General features: G+C 35.6%; 1 protein-coding gene across 1 annotated transcript in view; it reads right to left on the bottom strand.

The window, feature by feature from the left end:
• The window catches only part of DMD (dystrophin), a 1,739,631-nt gene that overhangs the window by 803,600 nt on the left and 913,819 nt on the right, over positions 1-22,212 (bottom strand). The window lies entirely within an intron of this gene.

Genomic DNA, 22,212 nt, shown 5'->3' on the forward strand with positions numbered 1-22,212 from the left:
GAATGCTTCAAATCCTGCTTAGGATTGGAACAATGTCTGCATGAGAGGAGGGCTTCCCTTAACACCGTGGGCCAAGGTTATTTTGCTTCGTTTATAGTATATTTGAGAAAATATGTCTGTCCTTGGGTATCTCCTGTATTACTGCCCTTTGTTGCTATCTCCACCATCCACATGACGATCTTTTCAGCTAGGCTATAAGGTTATAGAGGGCTTACAGAGGGCAAAAAGGTTACTCTGTCTTCTACCTCACTGTAATCCATGCTCTTTTTAAGTATCCATTTAGCCTGGTATCGTGCACATAAAAAATGTTCAATTATTTATTGAATGAATAATCCCAATGTTTTAGTTTTCTAATGAAGTCATTCTGAAAAACTAATATTTCTGTCAATCACCAATCAATCAACCAACCTCAAACTAACTTCCCTTCATTAGCAATGACTTAGCAGCCTTAATATCAAATTGATGATTATTAAGACTGGCAATAAGATAAAAATATTCACCCCTTAACTCCTGATCTCCAAGGTTAATTCTTTAAACCTCTTTTGATATGCCAAGTTCAGTGAGAAAGTGACCACTGTCTCTTAGCAACATGCTGATCTTAAACAAGGTCAGTTAACCTTGCTGAACCTGGATTTCTTTTTCTGAACAAAGGAGACAATATCCACCTCCTACAACTTTTGTGAGACTCAAATGAGCTAATGTGTGGGAAGCACTGTTAAATATATGCTGGTTTGTAAACTGTGAAGTTCTAAAAATTTTAGAGACAATGGTGCAGCTGATGCCATTGCTGATTAAACCAGTGAGTTGAGGACAGGCATAGTAATATAAGGGCAGTGTTAATTTGCTGATTAGGTGATGAAAATCAGTTAATACATATTTTGCTACTAATAAATGTGCTGCTAGAAAATGTAACTGATTTTCATACCACAAGTATTCAGTAATAATTGGTTGAGCATCTTCTAGGTATCAAGCATTCCACTCTAAGTCCAAAAGAAATTCAAGAATTATATCCCTCATACTTCTAGTTCCGCATCTGTGTTGTTTTTCTTTTCCATACTAGGTGTGTGAAACAGACTCAAAAAGTGATTTTTCCCTTTCAAGGTTTTTGTTTGCTTGTTGATTAGTTGGTTGTGGTTACATCAGGCAGAGGTTTTGAATAAAAACCTATTCCTAACAAAACAGAATAACTCAATTCTAGGTAACTCAGGGGCTAATATGTATTGTAGGGTTAATCTAATTTCTTCTCCACAGAGACAAATGCCCAGGTTATTACTTCTCTCAACACTACTTATGCCATTGTTTACCTAGATCGATGCTGTCCAAAAGAAATATAATGTGAGCCGTACATGTAATGTAATATTTTCTACACATTAAAACATAAAAAGAAACAGGTAAACTTAATTTTAATAATATACTTTCTTCAACTTAACATAGCCAAACTCTTATAATTTCAACCTATATTCAATATAAAAATTATTAATGAGATATTTTACTTTTTTATATGAAGGTTCTGCTAGCCGGTGAGTATTTTATGCTTGCAGCACATCTCAATTTCTAGTGCTCATATGGGATATTTTGTTCAAATAAAAAACGGATTAAATTGTGAACAGATATTTATTATTCTTCTTGGTCTCTTATTTTGATTATTTTCCTCTCAAGAACATATGAAGTATTATATAACCAACTATATTAAACATATCGAAGTTCTCATTTGGAAAACACAGAAGATGAGAGTCATTGCCACAATAAATACTGCCTCATGCCATCCCCACTCCAAAATGCTAATCTAGTTATTCAAAAAATATATATGAACATTCTTCTGTGAATACTGAAAACAAATGTGAGTGTAAATCTCGACTTATACAAGTCAAATGTATATTTAAAATTACATTATAGATGAAAAATTATAGTTCTAACTTTGTCATATTTTGACATTTCTATTTGCAATAAAACTTCATCAATAGAGACAGAGCTCTTCATGGATACAAGAATTTTAGTTACTAGGAAAAATTACTTCAATATGGAGTTCATAACATAAATGAGAGCATAAAGTTATTTCAAGAATATTCTTAAATTTCACTAGGGAATATTTGTCATAATACCCTTAAAAGGAGAACTGGCATTTCATGAATATTTATTTTAGAAGCAGAAAACTATCATATACTAAATCTGAAAGTTTAGATTAGCATGAGGAATTTTGCATGAAAACTAGATGAATTTGAATCACCTGAAACTTTGAAGCCTCACTGGTTTCAGCCCCATAGTATCTCATAGAGAAAGTCTGTCATAATCCAATGAAAAATCTTGCTTATGACCACCTAGCTTCTCCTAATGCCATATACATTTCAAAACATGGAAGGATCAAGTTCAATTTCTTGAAATATTATTGCATACAAAAGTTTATGACAAACACTTCCCTAATGCTAAAAGTGATGCATATACAAACATAAATGATTAGCTATATTTTCAAATGCCAACAGGTGGGGCAAAAGAAAACATGGTGGCAGACTAAGATGACACCCAGTGATTCCCCTGCATAATCTCCTCCCCTTGAGAGTGGGTAAGACTTGTGACTTACTTCTAACAAATAGAATATGTCAAAGATGGAGTGACACTTTAGGCTACATAAGATTGTGACTCATGTCTTGCTAGCAGCCTTTCTCTCTTGCTGGCTTTGACAAAGCAAAATGCCACCATATTGGAGAGTCACATATGGCAAGGACCTGAGGGTGGCTTCAGTCAACAAGAAACTGAGGACTTCAGTCCAGCAACCCACAAGGAATTGAATCCTGCCAACAACCATGTGAACGTGGAAGCAGATCCATAGCCAGTTGAGTTTTCAGATGAGGCATCAACCCTGGTTGACGCCTTGACACCTTGTGAGAGACTCTGAAGCAGAGAATGCAAATAAACCAAGCCCAAATGTCTGACCCATAGATATCTTGAAAATTTTTAAAAATGTGTTTTAAGCCACTACATTTGTTGTAATTTGTTATGCAGCAGCAGATAGCTAATACATAATCTTATAAACTTGTTAAGAGGCAAATATACTTTTATAAATAAAATGGTGGTGATGTTAAATGTTTTTCAGTATAGGAATATTGCAAATGTAGGAACGAACCATATGCTAATGAGTTACTGGGAAATGATGGCTACTTTTAAAGTTTCAATTTCAGAAATAAGAGATCAAATACACAATTGGATGAAATGATAAAACCATTAGGGTTTCATGCACACGCTCACATTCCTAAAATTCATTCTCAAATTTTAAGTAGAACAATGATAAAGATGAACAACGTTGTCAATCATACAGTTTTATTTCAGCATTTAGCTTCTGAAGCAGATATCTTTGTGTTGTTGCTATCTCAAATGGTCCTTTTAAAAATTCTCCACAGTTTCATGAAGCCATGAATGCCAAAAGCTGTTAAGACTGCTTTTAGGTAAAATGTTGCCTCAGAGTCATGAAAAATTTTAAACTCAGTTCTTTGGGGGTATTCTCATCTGTTTTCTACATTTTACATGTTAAAGTAGAAGCATGGTTGATTTTGAACTGTTTATTTAAGCACATATAAAAGATAAGCCCCGTGAGAGGATGGAAGGAAAGTGGAAAATTGCCAACCTTGCTCGCCTCAAAAAGTAAGAACATAATTGTAAGCAAAAGAGGAAGAGAGAGAGATTTCAGGTAAAAGAGAACAGAAATTATGGGGCGAGAGAAGGGAGAAAAGGAACAAGAGAGGGAGGTAATGGAAAAATGGTGAAGGAGATTAACAGGTTTTGAGAAGATGAGATGGAAGAGTGAGGAAGAAGTAAAGAATAAATTACAATATGGAAATTGAGGTGTATGTACTCCTTTATGACATGGAGGTAATGAAAACAAGTTGGAATTAAATTCTGAAATGTACAATTTAGAAGTGAAAACTAATAGTTCTATGCCTTTCCCAGTTAAGGGATGAGTTTGAGCTGTTAAAATGCATGAAAAATCATAAGATGAATCTTAAAATGATACATAAGATCTTAACTTTCTGAAACTAAACCTATGTATTTTTTCACAGTCTAAACTCCAGTCTATAAAACACCATCCAAGATTTATATCAGGTCTTATCGATGGTTCTAAATGAATTTTCTGAAAAAGTTACTGTTTTTTCTGGGGTTTTTTTCATCATCAAATTGTGTACTTCCATCTAAGACAGATATTGAGAAATTTCATCTCTCTGGAAAGTTTTGAAAGTGGAAGAGTAGAATTCTGTTAAAACGCCAGGAATGATGCAGCCCTTGGTAACTGAGTAGAAATATGTGATACATTTAATTTCAAATTGTCTTTAAAGACTATATCCATTCTATCATTGTTTTGACATCATGATAATATTGAATAAACACATTCTTATTCAAATTTAGTAAAACATTACAGTGAACTTCTCTAGAGGTCTCCGTGAGTAATGTCGGTTGTCTATTCTCCATGCACACAATTAATTGGAATTCCTTCACTAAGCAGCTCTACTGCTTGCAGTAAAATCAAGCAATCCTCCCCTGCCAACCCCGATCTCACATTTTACTTCAGGCTCATTTCTACTTCTGTTTATAATCTCAATTTCAGGCCCATATCTTAAACTTAGACCTTCTAAAACAGGGCATTTACTCTGAATTCCATTTTTTTCCCTGGTTGTGGCCATATTTTATTTGAGAACTCAGAATGCAAGAGATACAGAAACAGAAAAGGTCAGGGGAGAATTAACATCCTTTCATCCTAACATAACATAAAGGTGAAAAGCAATGATATAGAATTCTGATTCAACTGATATCCATGGTCACCTCCTAAGAACTTGCATACAAAAGGCATTTATTTTAATTTGGGTCTCCCCAAAGGTAGACCCTATAGCAAGAAACTGAACTCAAGTAATTTTGGGATGTGGTCCCAGGACACACCAGTGGGGTGTGGAAAAGTGAAATAAGGAAAACTGCCAATAAAGGGTGTGTTATCAAGCAAGTCAACACTGTGGGCACCTGAAGCCTAATATTACCTGGGAGCTCTGGGAGAAGATGCAGGAAGTAAACCTTGGATTTATCATATCTGAAGGGCAAGGAGGATGGGGGGTTTATCCACCAACTGCTGCCTTAAAGGACCTTACGTCCCCTACTTTTCTGCCCTGCTCCAAGAACAAGCAAAGAAAGCCCCAAGCAAAAACAAGCAAGTTCTGGTAATTGGAAATCAGGCAGCATGTTTAGGAATGATACGTACTGAAGGAATATGTTTGGGTCAGGGGGAGCTATCACAAAATACATTTTTTGTTTAAATGATGTCTACAACCTGCCTATATTTGGAAAGCATCGATATAATGTTGTAATCACTACTCAGTTCCATTAATTGGTCAAAATATCAGGTCCAAAAAATGTTATGGATATTAGTTGGTTACCTTTTTTTCAATCCATCCATTCATCCAACCATCCATCCATCTATCTCCCTCCTTTCCTTCCTTTTTTTCCTTTGGGGAATTTTCTACCTACCTCCCTACCTTCATTGTGCTGCAGCTGCATGTGACCTAATTGAGGCCAATGAGTTTCAAGGAGATTGTTCTAGGATGCTTTGGGAAAGAATGACCCTGGAGAGAAGATTTTTTTGTGAAAGTTGGGCCCTGTAACTGTTGCAGGCAACTTTTACCATCATAAGCGTAGCCAGATGAAGCTGATAGGTTGACACAGAAGGCAGAACCCATAAAATGGTGAAAAAATGGAACCAGAACCCTGATGATATTTATTATTTAAATCACTTAGACACAGGTTTTTCTGTCACTTGCAGCATTAAGAGTACTAACCAACGTATCCATTGAATCAGTTACCTATGAGTGTATTAGGACTAATCCTCCATCAAGTGTCACAGAAGGTGAAAATTCATGCTACTTTAACTAATTTTATCATCTTACTCAAATCATAAAATCTCTTGGTTAATGTTAGCAAATAATACTTCCCTGTCACTTTCCTAATACCTATAAGCCATATTTTGTGTTCCCATAATGCAAAATAATGTGATCCAGTAATAGTTCAATCATTATGTTCTGAAAGAAAGAGATATTTAAGTTTGCAGTTTTGGATTAGAGCTTTACAACAGCCCAAGTGTTTACTATTTTGAGAGGATGCTGGTGAAAGAAAAGGTTAACCTAATAGTATCTGCTGTGCCCACATTGGCAAATGGAAGGAAATCACACAGATGGTGGCATTTGCCTGAGAGTTTAGTGCCAGGGGTGTCCTCTCAAAGGCACATAAGTTAGGATGGGATTTCTATTTTTTCCTAAAGATATGGATGCACATGTGTTGGAAAAATTTATTTTTCTACTTACACAATAAAAATCAACACCACCACATCAATAATCATCAATAAATTTAATAGTGAATATTTATTGATCCTTTAGTATGTGCCAGGTTAGCAAGAAATTCAGCTTTGTTCTAGACTGCCACTGGGTAGTCCTAGGTTATTCTTCTTCTAACAAAGTGAAATACTTCTAATAGTATTGAATATCTAACACACAGTAAACTATCAATAAATGTTATCTATCATTCCTAACACTGCCAAAACTCTTCAATTCTCTTAGGCAGTGAGAAAGACTCCAAAACAGCATTAAATTAAGTTTCTTTCTGGTGCAGACTGGTATGGAAATTGTATAAATGTATGGATGTATAAAGAAATAAAGGAATCATACAAACTGAATGTCTTACACACATGAGACAGAAAGTGATGAAAGCAGCAAGAGAAATACTGCTGGGAGTTTGAGGGTAACAGGAAGACAAGATAGATCTTGTTGGGCTTCATGAGGGTATAAAGAAGTGGTCAGACTTGGAGGTTTGTGATGTAAGAGAGAAAGAAAGAAGGTAGACTTTTTAGGTGGACCAGGCAGAGTAGGACAGGCAAAGGACAGAGGACAAAGGGAGGAACACTGGCCAGTCTCAACGGGATGGCAGACTGAGTGAGAAAGACCAATGGGAGAAAATATCGGAAGATAGCCAGAGGTGGATTACAGAGGGGCTGGACTACAAGAGAAATTTACCAAGGAACTTTTGCCCTTGCCCTCAGTATCCACCACCCCCCCCCCCATAAGTATAAGGCTTGTTTGCCTAGGATTTTGTGACTAGTACAGGCTTTTGTCAGAATCAACCAAACACTGCAGAACAGTGTGTTGGTGGTTTCACAACACAGCTATCATTCATACTACTGGCACATCTGAAGGGCTTGAAGGGAAGGCAGAATAAGGTGGAAGTTTATCATCTGTTACTATTTTACGGCTTTGTCACTCTCTGGAAAAATTTTATTTATCTCTGTTGGAATGATACTAAAAAATAACAATGGCTAATATTTATTGGTATCTCCCTCTGTACCGGGCACAGCTCTAAGCTTGTGTGTGTCATATCTCTCATTTAGTCCATTTTTGTAATGTCATTTTTGTCCCTATATTCCGATGAGGAAACCAAGACACAGACAGACCATACAGCTAGTAAGGAATGTGTGGTAGGCTGTTATTGGGCAGCCCTAGTGAATCATGCCTCCCAGAATTCAGGTTTATGCATAGATCACTCTCATTTTCACTGAGCTTAGCCATATGTCTTAGCTTTGGCCAATGGGATATTAACAAGTGTGGTGCAAATAGAAGCTTGAAAAGTGCTTGAACATTAGTGTTCTTTTGGACCTCTTCTTCATGGAACTCAAACACCAAGCTGTGAGGAAGCCCAACGAGCCACATGGAGAAGACCAAATAGAAACAAATGGAGGCTCCTGGCCAACAGCCCCAGATGAGTTCCCAGCGGGCAGCCAGCACCAACTGCCACTCATGTGAGTGAGGCCATTTTGGATTTTCCAGCTTTCCCAGTGCCTTGGTTGACACCACTTGAAGCAGAAGAATGTTGTGGTCAACTCTCAGAATCATGAGATTTAATAAAATTTTGTTGTTTTAAGCCACTTTTAGGGTAGTTTGTTGTATAGCCTATGTTAACTAGAACAGAGTGAAACCAAAATTTGAATCAAGCAAGCTAGTAACGTGTAGAACTATGCAGAAATAAGTCAAATATTCAAAGCCCAGCAGAATTCCATTTTTAAAAATTCCTTGAAAAAAAAATTCCTTGAAATAAACATTCTGCACTGCCTATGCCAGACTATGTGATGACTATTGGTCTCACTTATCTCATCCCATCTCTCTTCCCTCTTCCTGCTCTTATGTAAATATACACGAAATCCTTTCTGGTGACATTATCTTTGCTCTCAGGAACAAAGAGTGACCTTATTACATTTCCAGATATCATCACTACTCTTTTCACATTTTAATTAGCACCAAATTGTAGGAAAGTCATTATGTAAATTGTTAGTGGTGGTAGTGGCCTCTCTGTCTCCTCCAGGATTAATGTAATGACTCTGGGTCCCAGTGAAGGATAAGTCAATGACAAGGTCAGCATCCAGGTCAGAGGTAGAATTAGAGAAAGGAAATATAAACTTCTTGTACATCCAAGGAGAGGTTGCCCTTAACCCTGCACAGTTTGGGTAAAAGTATCCAGAACAAGGGAACTCAACGGAGTTTTTTTCTTTTTTTTTTTTCCAAACCAAATCATAGTATCTATTATGTATTTCTCTAATTGTTATCCAAAACAACCATTCCTTCTTCCTCTGGACTGTGTCAGGCCTTGCCCTGTGTTATACATTCTCACACTGTCACCACAGTTTGAACTAAGCAGTTATTACTTAGACGGTGGGGTTATGCAGAAAGCAATCTTATTCTTTCCATCACTGCCTTCAAAGAAGTTCTATTAAATCATTCTTCCTAGCTTCCATCTGAAATCTCAGTCTGCAGTGAGGGGAATGGGGAGGGGGAGGGGAAAGCATAGGATTCACAATGTAAGTCTCACAGAGGTGGTCCAGTACTTATTATCTTGGGGCTTATTCTTGCTGCACCATTAAGATTTGGTTGTCATGGGGGCAGATAGCATGACGTTCACTTTATGGGTCCCTGTACCATGAGGAGCCACATCTGAATATGATGCAGATCTCATATAACCCAGAGGCAAGGGACTTTGAGCTGGATTTAGTAAGTGAACGGAACTATGGGTGGTCTGTCCTGGGGAGGCAGGGAGTGTGTACTAATGATAGGAAAGAAAGTGCATGGCTATTTGGGTGATCGTTGTGGAGATTCTGAAATGTAGCAATGTACTGAGGATGGCACAGCTATTTTGGTACCCTGGGTTCCCTGAATAATTTTTAGAGCAGAGACTATGTAGCCAGGCTGGGTTTTATTTGTGAAAAAGAAACAAGTGTCTATATTGCTTGAGCCATTGAATTTTGGAGTCTCTTTATTATAGTAGTTCAGCCTACAACCTAACAGGTCTAAAAAGACAATAACAGCTGCATTTATAATTATATAATTCGTCTTAATGTTTGTCTCCTCTCACCAAATGTAAGATCCATAAACACAAGTGTCTATTTTGTTCATAACTCATCCTTCTCTGCTAGCATGATACTTACCATATTGCAGACAATAAATATTGAATGTATTAATAAACGATTGTTGCTACCCTCCTAGGATGTGGCATAAAGTATCCATGAAAATCTTTGTGACCCTCAAGACTACCAGCTTTTGAGAGTGTTGACCCTGAACTAAGATTATATGAGAGTCAGAATTAGTTGATTAGAAGCCTGAATACATAGGAATCTATCCTAATTGAATATCTTTCTTTTGAGATGAGTAAGAAACCTGACAGATTAAAGGCAATGGTCAGCCTATTGCATTGATGACCTTCCTATATGCACATCTCTTTGCAAGATGACTTTTAAAGTTCTTAGCATCAAGAAGTACAGCTTATTTTCCTAATTCTTGAATCTGGACTCTGGCCTTGTGTCTTGCTTGGTTAACAGACTGTGTTAGAAATGACAGCAAGTCAGTTCCGAGCCCAGGCCTCAAGAGAACGTGTTCACTTCTGTTTTCTCTATTAGAATCCTATTTTCTGCGTGAGAAAAAGTCCAGGCTAGCTTGCTGGAGGATGAGAGACTAAATGGAGCAGTGGTGAATCCTAGATAAGCAAGCCCCCAGCAACCCATCAGCTGATTGAAAATGCATGAGTTGAGCCCTTGTGAGATCATCTGAGCTTTGGCTTTATCAGCCCAGTTGATCCACAGGCTGTGTGCAATTATAAATGGTTAGCATTTTCAGTCAGTTAGTTTTATGGGGTTTGTTACATAACACTTTTGAAGCATTGGATAACTGATATCTAGGGGAAGGCCAGAAATGGGAGTAAGGCTTGGTTAAGAGTTCTTAAATAATACCAGAGTCCCAAATCTTAAAAGAAATGCTAATTTTGAAAGTGCAACTGAAGGCAGGCTCAATGCTTTGCAAAGACACCTGTACAATAATTCATAGCAAACTAATGGAGGTATCCAGTGGAGAAGGGATTTTAAGAACATTATTAGAAGATTTAACAGTAGCTACGTACTCTTTATCAGCCATTGCCCGAGGCAATGAAGGAGGGGAAAAAATACCTTGACTTTTCTCCTCCCTCTGCTCTCCAGTCTCCTGCCAATGCCTCCAATTGGCTACATCTGCCCAGAAGCTGGTGAGCAAGGAATAAACTGGGGAATAAGGTGGGCCAAGGTCAGACTCTTGCAATATACAACATAGGAGGAGAAGGACCTGGAATGGATCTGAGAGCACAAGGTATACGAGGGGGGCATATCTGGGTTATAAATCCCAAAAGGGCTGTGCCTCAAAGGTATAAACAAGTTGAATGTGCTCATGTGTTCTGTCAAAGGTGAATATTTGTCCTCGGGGTTGGATGGATGTGCTTCACACTGACCAAGAGACAAATGATTTTAGAAAAAGCCTCACCACTCTCTCAGAATACACTGCCTGAATCTTCCAATGAATGGGACTTGTGGCCAACTCACGCACAGATTCTTGACAGCCATCTTTTATATCCTTACTATGTAAAGTGTAGACCAAGGCCTAGAGCATTGGCATCACCTGGAAGCCTGAGGGGTACACAGAATCTCAAATCCTACACAAGATCCACTGAATGAGAAACCTCATTTTAACAAAATCCCTAAGTCATTCACATATGTGTTAAAGTTTGAGAAATGCTGCTCTACATGATGGCACACAGACCCTCTCTTCCTTACCAGTGGTATTACAATTTTATGATACCCGTCCTGTAATAGTAACCATAATTGAAAACATAACAGAGCATTATAATATATATTGTGCCCTTAGCTCCTCACTGAACCCTGGGGATGAGCAAACAAGCCTCACAAGGCAGCGCCACTGTAAACATGAGGAAAGAGAGGCGAAAATTTTAAATAAGCAGCCCATAGTTAGGAGCTAGTGACAGGTGAATCTGCTTTGGGATTAAATTATTAACTCCAAGTTTAGTGATCTTTGCAGTACTGAGTTGAGGTTGGAGGAGGGTGGGAAGACGTAGCAGGGACAGTCATTAAACAAACCATTACAGAATTGGAGGTCATGTCCAGAAGTAACCACATAAGAACTCAGTGAGAAATTGGAAAGCAGTATCTTAAGAAAACTGATTCTTCATTCAAAGTAGAAGTGATTATTTAATCATGTTGTATTCTAGTTTCAGGATAAACCATTGAAGAGGTTAATGTCAACATCTTCCTTAATTATTTTAGTACTTAAAAATTTTTATCTGCTCTCAAGCCCTATAAAATCTTAACCATCAAGTGTCTTTTCTATTCGTTTTCCTGTTTCCTGGGTTGTCTTGTATTTGTCACCAATGCATGAGTATCTATATAGCACCTGAACACTAATTTTTCTCTCTCCCTTCACCAGCATCAATCAATTATTCTAGCAGAAAGATGCAAATCACTGATATAAACAAAACAATAAGGCAGCTTCAAGGAGATAACCGTAGTGGTCTAGGATTTCTAACAACCACAAAAGCAACAAAAGCAATCTTCACGACGGTCATTTTACAGAATTTCATTCTTTTATAAATGTCTAAATGAGTCCAAGAATTATTGCCCTATTCAAAATTGTTGATGTCACCACATCATGAACAGGCAGAATGTGTCAACTTCCCAAGAAATTTATTTTTAGACTGCCCTTAAGGTATAATCATCAGTCACAGGTTGCCTATAGATCGCAACTATCAGGACAAATGGAATTTTCATGAAATATCCTTGCAATGACTTTGGTTTCTGGCCCATTTCCTGGTCCATCTCTTTTCACCCGCACTTGGCCAACTGTGCCAAAGATGGTGTATACTTTTCCCAGTGATAACTGAAAATGTTCACAAATTATAACTGCACCATTCAGTTCAAATACTTTTACTTCTACAGCAAAACAGATTGATTTTCTCCAGCAACAAACAATGAAATGGTCTCTTTGATGTCTTGTAATTAGTTCTAATATTAGTAAATAAATTAAAAGGCAGCAAAACAAAATATGTCCATCAGGCCTTTATCAGTCCCTTCATAACCCATACAGTGGCCTTGCCCTGAACTGTAAGGTGAATAAATGAGTGGAATGCTGATTTTGGCATCCAGCTTACTCTCAGATAATCTACCTCATCCTTCTCAGCTGACATGAGACAGAAATAACACCAAAGGGTGATAAACTCTTTCCTGCAGACCTGGGGTTCCACGGTTCACTGGCCCCAGGCCTAATCTATCAATCTATTTTCTACACAATAAAAGGTAAGAAACCCATTACAGATCTGTTATAAGCCCTGGCAGGTGGTCTACAACAAAAATGGAATACATCAACCAATCCAGCATACAGTGTCTCTTTTCTAGGGTTTGAAGCACTAGGGGTCAGCTGACATGTATAATGTAGTCAGGATTTAGTATTAAATTCTTTTAGGTATATAAAAAGACTCACACATCTTACAGTATAAGTATAAAGATAGACAGAAAAGTTCATTTCTGGTATGACTGACCTTTTATAAAAATAGCACTGTTATTTTATTTTTGCATTACTTACTGGCTTTGCACGTGATGCAATAAATGAAACTGGGTTAGAATTTACCATCTTGTGCTCTTAAGCACATCTTTAATTTTCATTTGTTATTCAACCTCAGTTTAAGGAGTTGGCATATGAAAACCTCCATTTAATGCCATTTCAAGATCATTAAATTATTAGAAAGAAAGGCGACCCCTCTAGTGTCAGGGTTGACACTATATAATCTAGTCATGTCAAAGCAAAGGCATTGTAGAAACAAGAGGAGCAACTTTTTATATTAGCGAAATCTCTTTTTATCATATCATTTCTTCTCCTTTCTAATATTCATTGCTAAAGGGCAAACATCTTTGTGCTAATAAAGGACTTACTTCAAAAATGTCACACTGAAGGTCAGAGTTATGAAATTTTTTCCTTTGTTTTAAATCATCATTATACTTCTCTTCATTTTAAATTCATTGTGAACAGGGGAGAAAGTTTGCCAAGAATAGTCACATCTGGTTTTCATCTGAAATTAGTTTACCTTTTTAATAAAGTCTGGTCCACAGCATATTTAAATGACAAATTTACATACTCCATGCACACTCTCTGTATGTGTAGAGTGGAAAAGTAAAGTTTTAATATGGAAATGAGTTGCTGCACAAGTATCAGTGCTTTACAATGCATGCTGGATTTTTCTTTGTTCTTATCTTTAAAAATAGCACTGCATTGAAATGAACACATTATCTAGAATTAGGTTGAAGTTTCCTGATAGAACGTTATCTGGCTCCAATGAAACTTTCTACAAATGCTTTCTCATCACTCACTCCACCAAAATGGAGGAAACCAACATGCAGAATGAAGGTAGGGGAAGCGGGCGGGGAAGCAGTGTGAAGGCTCAATTACACTTTGTCTGGATTTCTGAGTTAAAGTCAGGTGAGTAGATTACAAAGATGCTCAGGGTTAAAAAAAGTCATCTTAAATTATGTTCATACTTAAAGCGTGAAAATGTTGGTGCTTGAAAACAATGGTGGACTACTTGGACTTACTTCATGGCCGATGTGAGGAGAAAAAAAACCCATCATTTTTCAGTACTTTTAATCTGAACTGCTAGCCAGTCCTAGATAATGAGAATAATGAGATCAGTGGAAAGGGAGACCACAGTCTATAAACTCTCTGTGCCTTCCATTAGGGTTCTTTCTTAGTTTTGGTGCTTCTATCTCTCCTCTGGTCCAGCTTTTGGACTCATAATGGTGGCACATATTTTAGCTTTCTCCCTAAGAGCCATATTTATAACTGCTTGAATAAGATGGTGAATATTATTCAGCCTTAAAAAAGAAGGAAATCCCCCCCACATACAAGAATGTGGATCTTCCTAGAGGACATTATGTTTAGCAAAAAAAAAAAAAAACAAAAACAAAAACAAAAAAAACCAAAAATACCCCAACAACAATAAACAGTCACAGAAGGACAAATACTGCATGATTCCACTTAAATGAGGTATCTAAAATAGTCAAACTCATAGAAACAGAGAGTAGAATGATGGTTACCAGGGGCAAGGGAGGGAGGGAAGGAAATGGAAATTGTTTAATGGATGTAGTTTCAGCTATGCAAGATGAAAAGCTTCTGGAGATCTGTTATAAAATATAGTGCCTAGAGTTAACAATACTGTATTGTACTCTTAAAAATGTGTTAAGACGTTAGACCTCATGTTAAGTCCTCTTACCACACTTGAAAAAAAGGTGACTGAGCAAGAGTTTCATGCTTGGTCTTTGTGTTTTTCTGTTCTAACATTACACCTAATTTTTAAATTAAAGTTAACATTTTTGACCAATTACAATGCACCAGCTACTGTGTTATGCATTTCCCATGCACTATCTCATTGAATTTTCACCACAACCTGGAAAGTATGTTATATGATTACCTGAATTTTGCAGATGTTATAACTGAAGGGTAGAATCTATAATCCATAAACCTCACTATTAATCACCATGATAAACTGCCTCCTCACGACTCCCGTTTACTTTTCATTTGTAAAATGTCTGATCCATATTCTTGGCATTGCCTGAAACTTCGATCATTTGGAAAGTTAAAAACCACATATTATTATAAACTTATTAAATTGTGATTAATTTGGTAGTAATGGCAAACAGGTTTCTTGGACAGGCCAAACATCTCAACTTACAGAAGTGTCAAGAGAACATTAGCAGTGATGATAATAATACTTGTTGAGTACTGGGCCAGGCCCACCTTTAAGAGCCTGATGTTTGTTCTCATAACTGGGGTAAACCTTATATATTTTTTCAGTCTTCCAAAGTGGGAGCTCACACATGAGAGTGAAAGAGGGAGCTATTCAAAATTATGATGGGACAACAGGCAAAATCATGACTCATGACACACAACCTAGTAAGGACCCCTATCTTAGTGTGAAATTATAGGAAGCAAAGTCAAGGATGCTTATGTTATAAACTTTTAATTACGACTCTGCCACTCAACTCTCAGCTTCAAACTATTTAGCAACTACAAATTAGAGATATGAGTAGTTAAAATGCCAAGCCCTATGTAATTCTGAATGTCCGTTAAGTAAGGCAAGGGTGGGAACTGATTATGATATCCTTAGGAGAGCATGTGGCATACAGTGGTCACTCATTAGATGTCTGTTGAATGAATGATTTAAATGAATGAATAAATGTTACGATGTAATTATTAACTATATAAAAGAAACTTCCAAGATGATGGACTTTCAAGAATTATCAGGCTATGTATCTTAATAGCAAATAGGTAAATACCAGTTTTTTGTATTTCTTGCAAAGATTCTTTTCTGTAGTTAACAAAAGTAGTTCACACATTAAGGGCAGGATTGAATGGTCACTACTAGAACAATCTATTAATCATGGTCTTTGCTAGGAAAATAATCCATCGGAGCAAATGTCCACTTTTGAGCAAGGAATGGAAATGCCGAGCTTTAGCTTGATTTAACTTTCTCTTTTTTAGTCTCCAGAGTTATAGCAAAGGCAAATAACGGCTGGCATTACATGACAAACATACCTGGAAAAAGACCAAACGTTTATTTACCTGACACAAATAAAAAGAACAAATCTAAAATGTTTACTGCTTGGATGGATACTAAGAAGTAACATGATTAGGGGTTAATACAAAATGAACCAGATTTCTGGAAATTTAGATACAGTCATTTGTATATTGTAGATCGTCTGGCCTATGAGTTTCACCATATGTATTTTTACTTTCATAATATTTATTTTGTGATTTAGTTTGAAAACAATCCTTGTACTATTATCAATATTACAAAAGTTATTCCTATATTAAAGTTTGCTACATATATTAATTTTTAAACCTTATTTATGTCTAGGTAAAGTGGATGATATTTTTTTGTTAAGGTGCACTTAATTGAAATTCGCCTTCCAGCAAAATTTCTTATTTGTGTTTGTAAAATATTTTAAGTCTTTATATGCACTATTTAATAATGCCTAGGCCTTAACAAATTAAAATAGTAATTTACTATTTACAAATAAATGGCAAAATATGAGGCAAAATTTTAAATGTATTCAATAAAATGAAATTTATTTATTGTGACTAATAGGAATGTATAATATATACTACCTGTTAAGTTATTTAACATCAAAAATAGACATATAACTAATTCTGAAACATAAACATGTGTTCCTGTATTCCACAATTACAAATGGTCCACAGTAAAGAAGGTTCTGGAAAATAATTTGAAAACACAGCATCCAGTTTTCCAAAAAGGGTAAAAAGCAAAGCAAAAACACTCATATGGTTTCTTTAAATGAAAAGAAATCTCAATTTTTTCCTTCAAATGAGCAATGGAATGACATGGGAAACCATGTTTTTTCTTTCTTTCTACCATATTATCCACAGAAAAAACACTTGAGTTTCACTGAAAAGTTAAAAAAAAAACATTTAATTTGGAAAAACCTTTACATTTAAATAATGTGTTCTCAAATAAGTCACAAAACCTTTCTAGGACTCAGTGTTCTAATCTAGAAGATGCGAAAGTAACTGGGTTTCGTTAGGCTCCTTCCATCTGAATAATCCTATGAGTCTACAAAATAAATGTTCCTTCTTTCCACCTTTTCAACCAAGTATAGGAAGCTTATAAGATGATTCAAAAATTAAGGCTGATAAAACATATTTTGGTTCTGAATAATGGGTAGCTGGAAAAATACCTACACATAACGCACCAAAAGAACAATGAAGAAAGGGGACACAAAGTGACAAGGACAGGAGAAGACGAAAGAAGGATTAAAAGGTAGAGTCAAAGAAAGAGAGAGTAGGAGAGAATGTGTTGCATACACTACCCAGGCAGAAAAAAAACCTGACATACATGAATTTAGGAAAGTAGATTCATGGTAGACATAGAAAGATATCAATTCATAGGCAAAGACATATATAACAGAGTAAAAAGGAAGAGGGTAATAGTGATGGGGAAGAGGTTGGAAGGGAGGGAGAACCCCTTACACACACGCATACACACACACAAAGTTCAGAGAACATACAAAGAAATATGATGAGTGATAAATATTGAAATCAACACAGAATCAGACATGTGTATAAAGATCATGTGTGAGACACTTAGAGAGAGAAAAACACAGAGGCTAGCTTTAATAACATTCCCATTTTGTAGATCTTAAGGATATTATTGTTAGACTGTAAAGCTCAAAATATGTATTAGGCAAAAATGAGGATATCACTTCATGATCCTTATCTGGAGGAAGCCACAATTTAAACCAAGACCTAGATTCTGCTTCAAAGCAACATTTTCCATCTCTGCTATAAAGAGATGCTACCCAGGCCACGGCAAGTTAACACAGTTCTACAACAAACCCATTACAGAGTCCACCACTCCCTTAAAGGAATAGCTATATTACCTCCCATCGCTGTCTTCTCTCTTCAGTAATAAAAACATAAACGTGCCAAAGTAATTGGTAAGTTGGCTAAATACACAGGGTACAACATATTAGAGTTAGCTGTGGAGAAGGGCACCTGCCACCAGATACTGAGATAGTAGGACAGTTTTAGAGATACTAACTGTTAAGGAATTGGCATGTTTGTACCCCCGCAACCATGACCTACCAGTTACAATTATAACACTCACTCTAGCCTTTAGATGAAGGAGTGTGCTGGAGAATAGAGGGAAGGGGTCTCCATTATTTCTTCTCCCTTCTAATGACTGAGAATCTGAGGTTTAATGATGATCAAGACTGTCTCTTGATCATCTTGACCATCTTATTCTTTTTAAACTGTTGACTTGTGTAATGACATAAATCTGGCACTAATCATTCATTTTCTATTCTTAAATTTAAGCCAACAGGGATAGGGTGGCATAGGGATTGAGAAGTGACAAATAATTTTTAATATGACTAGTGAATAACATTCCAACTTCTATGACATTTGGTGGCAAAGATATAGTATGAAAATTATAATTTTGGGATAAGACAGATATTATGAGTGATACAGTAACGTAAGTCTACACAAGATGGTACTCATAGTCTTAATTTTCTATCATAAAAAATTGACTTTTTATTCTGTTGCAGAAAAGATAAAAGCTTGACTCACGTTTCACTATTCACAAAGCTGCTATTGTACGTTTTTGATAGTTCTCTCACATTTCCTACAATTATAATTTTTGTGTTCCTTTTTGTAATATCAAGATATACTGAGATATTGTGGAATATTTTGGGGCATCTTTCCTCCTTGTTCTCTTCCTATGAGGAATGATTTTATTTGTATTGTTATGTGGCTACAAAATTTAATTACTAGGAAAATACATTCCCTCCAGATGCAAGTGTCTATATGTTTACGTGGCTATTGTGAAATTATTAAAGGAAGAAACTTTACATTTTTCAGTAGGAAAAAAATTAACTCAAAAAACTTAAATAGTGTTGATAGATAAAAATAAAAGATTTTTTCCCAAATACCTAGTTGCTTGAATTATAGAGATCAAAACACACATTTTGAATTTAATGCCATATAATTGGTACTCATTTCAGTTCATAAATATTTTATCAGTCATGCAAAAGATCCATTACAGGAACTTCAGCACCATCAATTTAAAAATATAATGAATATCCTGACACAATTCAAAATTAAGTCTCTATTATTTTATTTTCAAATCATCTACATATGGAAACTTCTCTCAGTATAACTTGTTCACACCTCTCAATTTAGTTGAGTATTGATGAATAACAAGCAATTCTTTAGAGGCAACTGTGCCATTTTTGAAAGAAGCCATTTTATATTACATGAAAATTATAGTTCTACAATATTTTCTTGGCATGGATTTTGCTCCTGATTTAAAGGATTACAATTTGCTTTATATTTTGAATAGAACAAAGTTAACAGGTATTAAATATGCTCAATAAGGTAGCAGAACTGTAGTCAAAAGTGGATGAGAGGTTTCAAAACATCCTTGGAAGGTCAAAAGCACATATGGAGAAAGTACATATGAGGACATATAAAGTAAGAGAGAAGAAGCTTTAGGCACAGGGGGATCTGAACTTGGCAAAACCTGGAGAGCATTTGGATTAAAGATGTCATGGTATTTGGGAATAAGAAGCATGTAAAATTTGGGTACTGAAAGTTTGTAGATGAAAATTTGTGTCAATATCAAAACTACCACACAATGAATGGTCTTCCCTTAGCACTTACCTACAGGCAAAAATAAACATAAATCAAAACAATAAGTGTAGTTCTTACCTAAAGAAACTGAACTTGGTGTCTGGAAGGAATCTCAGCAGTTGGTATGGATACCTCAGAATAAAGCCCACTGCGTTATAGACTTTGAAGTTCTCTTTCAACAAGAGACTCAGCTCTCTACCTTAGCACATAGAGTAAAATATCCCAGTTAACAAGACCCATCCAGGTACTTAGAGCTTGCAGTCTTTCTATTTTCTCATTCTTAAATATAAATATATAAAGGATCACTAGCTGTATGAACAAAGTCTACAGCCCCAAAAGGGAAAATAGCATGGAAATGGACAAATTCCTTGAAAGGCACAACTTAAAAAAGCTGACACACAAAGAAATAAAAATCTAACCATCCCTGTATCTATCTAAAAAATGGATCAATTATCAAAAACTTTCTCACCAAAAAAAACCAACAATAACAATAAAACAAAACAAAACATAATACCCCATGCACTGACGGCTTTACAAGTGAATTCTTCCAAACATCTCAGGAAGAAATGATACCAGTCTTCAAGTTATTTCAGAACAAAGAAAGAGAGCACCTCTCAACTTGTTTTATAAGTCTAGTCTAACAATGCTATCAACACTCAAGAAGGATTCAAAAAAAATTACAGACCGTTTCCTGCCATGAACAAAGATAAAAATCATAAACAGCATATTAGAAAACTGAATCTAGCAATCTATAAAAAGTACAAGACATCATGACCAATAGAAATTATTTCTGGAATCCCAGAGTAGTTTCACATTCCAAAAACAATGGCTGTTGTTTATCACATTCAGAGGAGAAAGATCATAGAATCATTTTAATAAATGCAGAGAAAGTATATGAATATGTTCAATACATATTGATAATAAAAACTTGAGAAATGGAACAAGGAAAAATTCCTTAATCTGATTAAGAGGATCTATAAAATGTCCTACAAGAAACATCGTATTTAATGATCAATTACTGAAAGCTTTCCACCTGAAACAGGGAATGAACCAAGGCTATCCATTATCACCACTTCTATTAAACACTGTTTTAGGGGTCCAAGTTTATGCAAAAACAATTAAAATCATAAGGATTGAAAAGAGAGCAACTTCCTCTATTTGATGACACGATTGTGTACATTAAAATAATCCAAAATGTTTTACAAGGCATTAATATTAGTAAGTGAATTTGGCGAGGACACTGGATGTGTGCTTAATGTAAAAAAAAAAAATCTATTTTTATATACCAGCAACAAAAAGAAAATAAAATTTGAAATGAATCCCATTTATAAAAGGATCAAAATATCAAATATCTGGGATTAAATCTAATAAAACATGTGCAGGTCCTCTGGATTGAAAACTGCAAAATATTTCTAAAAAGGCATTCAAGAAGACCTAAATAAATGAAGGGATGTAACATTTTCACGGATTCGATTACTCAATATTGTAAAAATGTTAATTGATCTATAAATTCAACACAATTCAAATCAATATCCTGGCAGGTTTTCGTAAAAAATGACAAGTTGGTTCTAAAACTTATTTGGTAAACCAAAGAACCAAAAATAGCAAAAAACACTCTGGACTAAGAAGAATAAGGTTGGAGGATTTACACTACCAGATCCCCAATTTTTTTTATAAAACAAGTATGTTGGGTTTGTGTGTATGTGTGTGTGTATATATATATATATATATATATATATATATATACACACACACACACACACGTATACATGTATGTATGTATATATTATATGTATATGTAGGTATATATACACATATATACATTGTATGTATACATGCATGTATATATACACATACGTATGTGTATATATATTGAATATATACACACATACACAATATAATCTTGTTCAATCATAAAAAGGAATGAAGTTCCGATACCTGCTACAACATGGGTGAAACTTTAAAACCTTATGCCAAGTAAAATAATCTAGACACAAAGGGACAAATACAGTGTGACTCCACTTATATGAAATATCTAGAATAGGCAAATTCATAGAGACAGAAAGTAGATTAGAGGTTACTTTTTTGGGGGGGGGTCGGGGGTAGGGGTATGGGGAGTTATTACTTAATGGTTACAGAATTTCTGTTTGGGGTAATGAAAATGTTTTAGCAATAGACAATGGTAATGGTTTCACATTGTGGATATAATAAATGACAGTGAATTATACACTTAAAATGGTTAAAATGACAGATTTTATGTTATATATATTTTACCACAATTTAAAAAGTAAATATACCAAAACCATTGATTTGTACACTTTAAAATGGGTGAATTGTATGGTATATAAATTATATCTCAATAAAGCTGTTGAAAGATGATTGTTATAAAGCCAGTGTGGTACTAGTTGAAGGACAGTGATAATCAAATGGAAGAGAATAGAGAATCCAGAACAGATTCATGCATATATGTTCACTTGATTTATGATAAAGTTGCCACAGCAGTACAGTGGGAAGAAGACTGCCTTTCGCTAAATAGTGATGGATCAACTGATGTTGCTTTTCATTATAAATTCATATGCACTACTTGGTTTTAAAGAATAAGTATGCATTACTTTGATAAGCATTTTAAAATATTAGA

The sequence above is a fragment of the Eschrichtius robustus genome, chromosome X (genome assembly GCF_028021215.1).
Source record: "Eschrichtius robustus isolate mEscRob2 chromosome X, mEscRob2.pri, whole genome shotgun sequence".
Lineage (NCBI taxonomy): Eukaryota > Metazoa > Chordata > Mammalia > Artiodactyla > Eschrichtiidae > Eschrichtius > Eschrichtius robustus.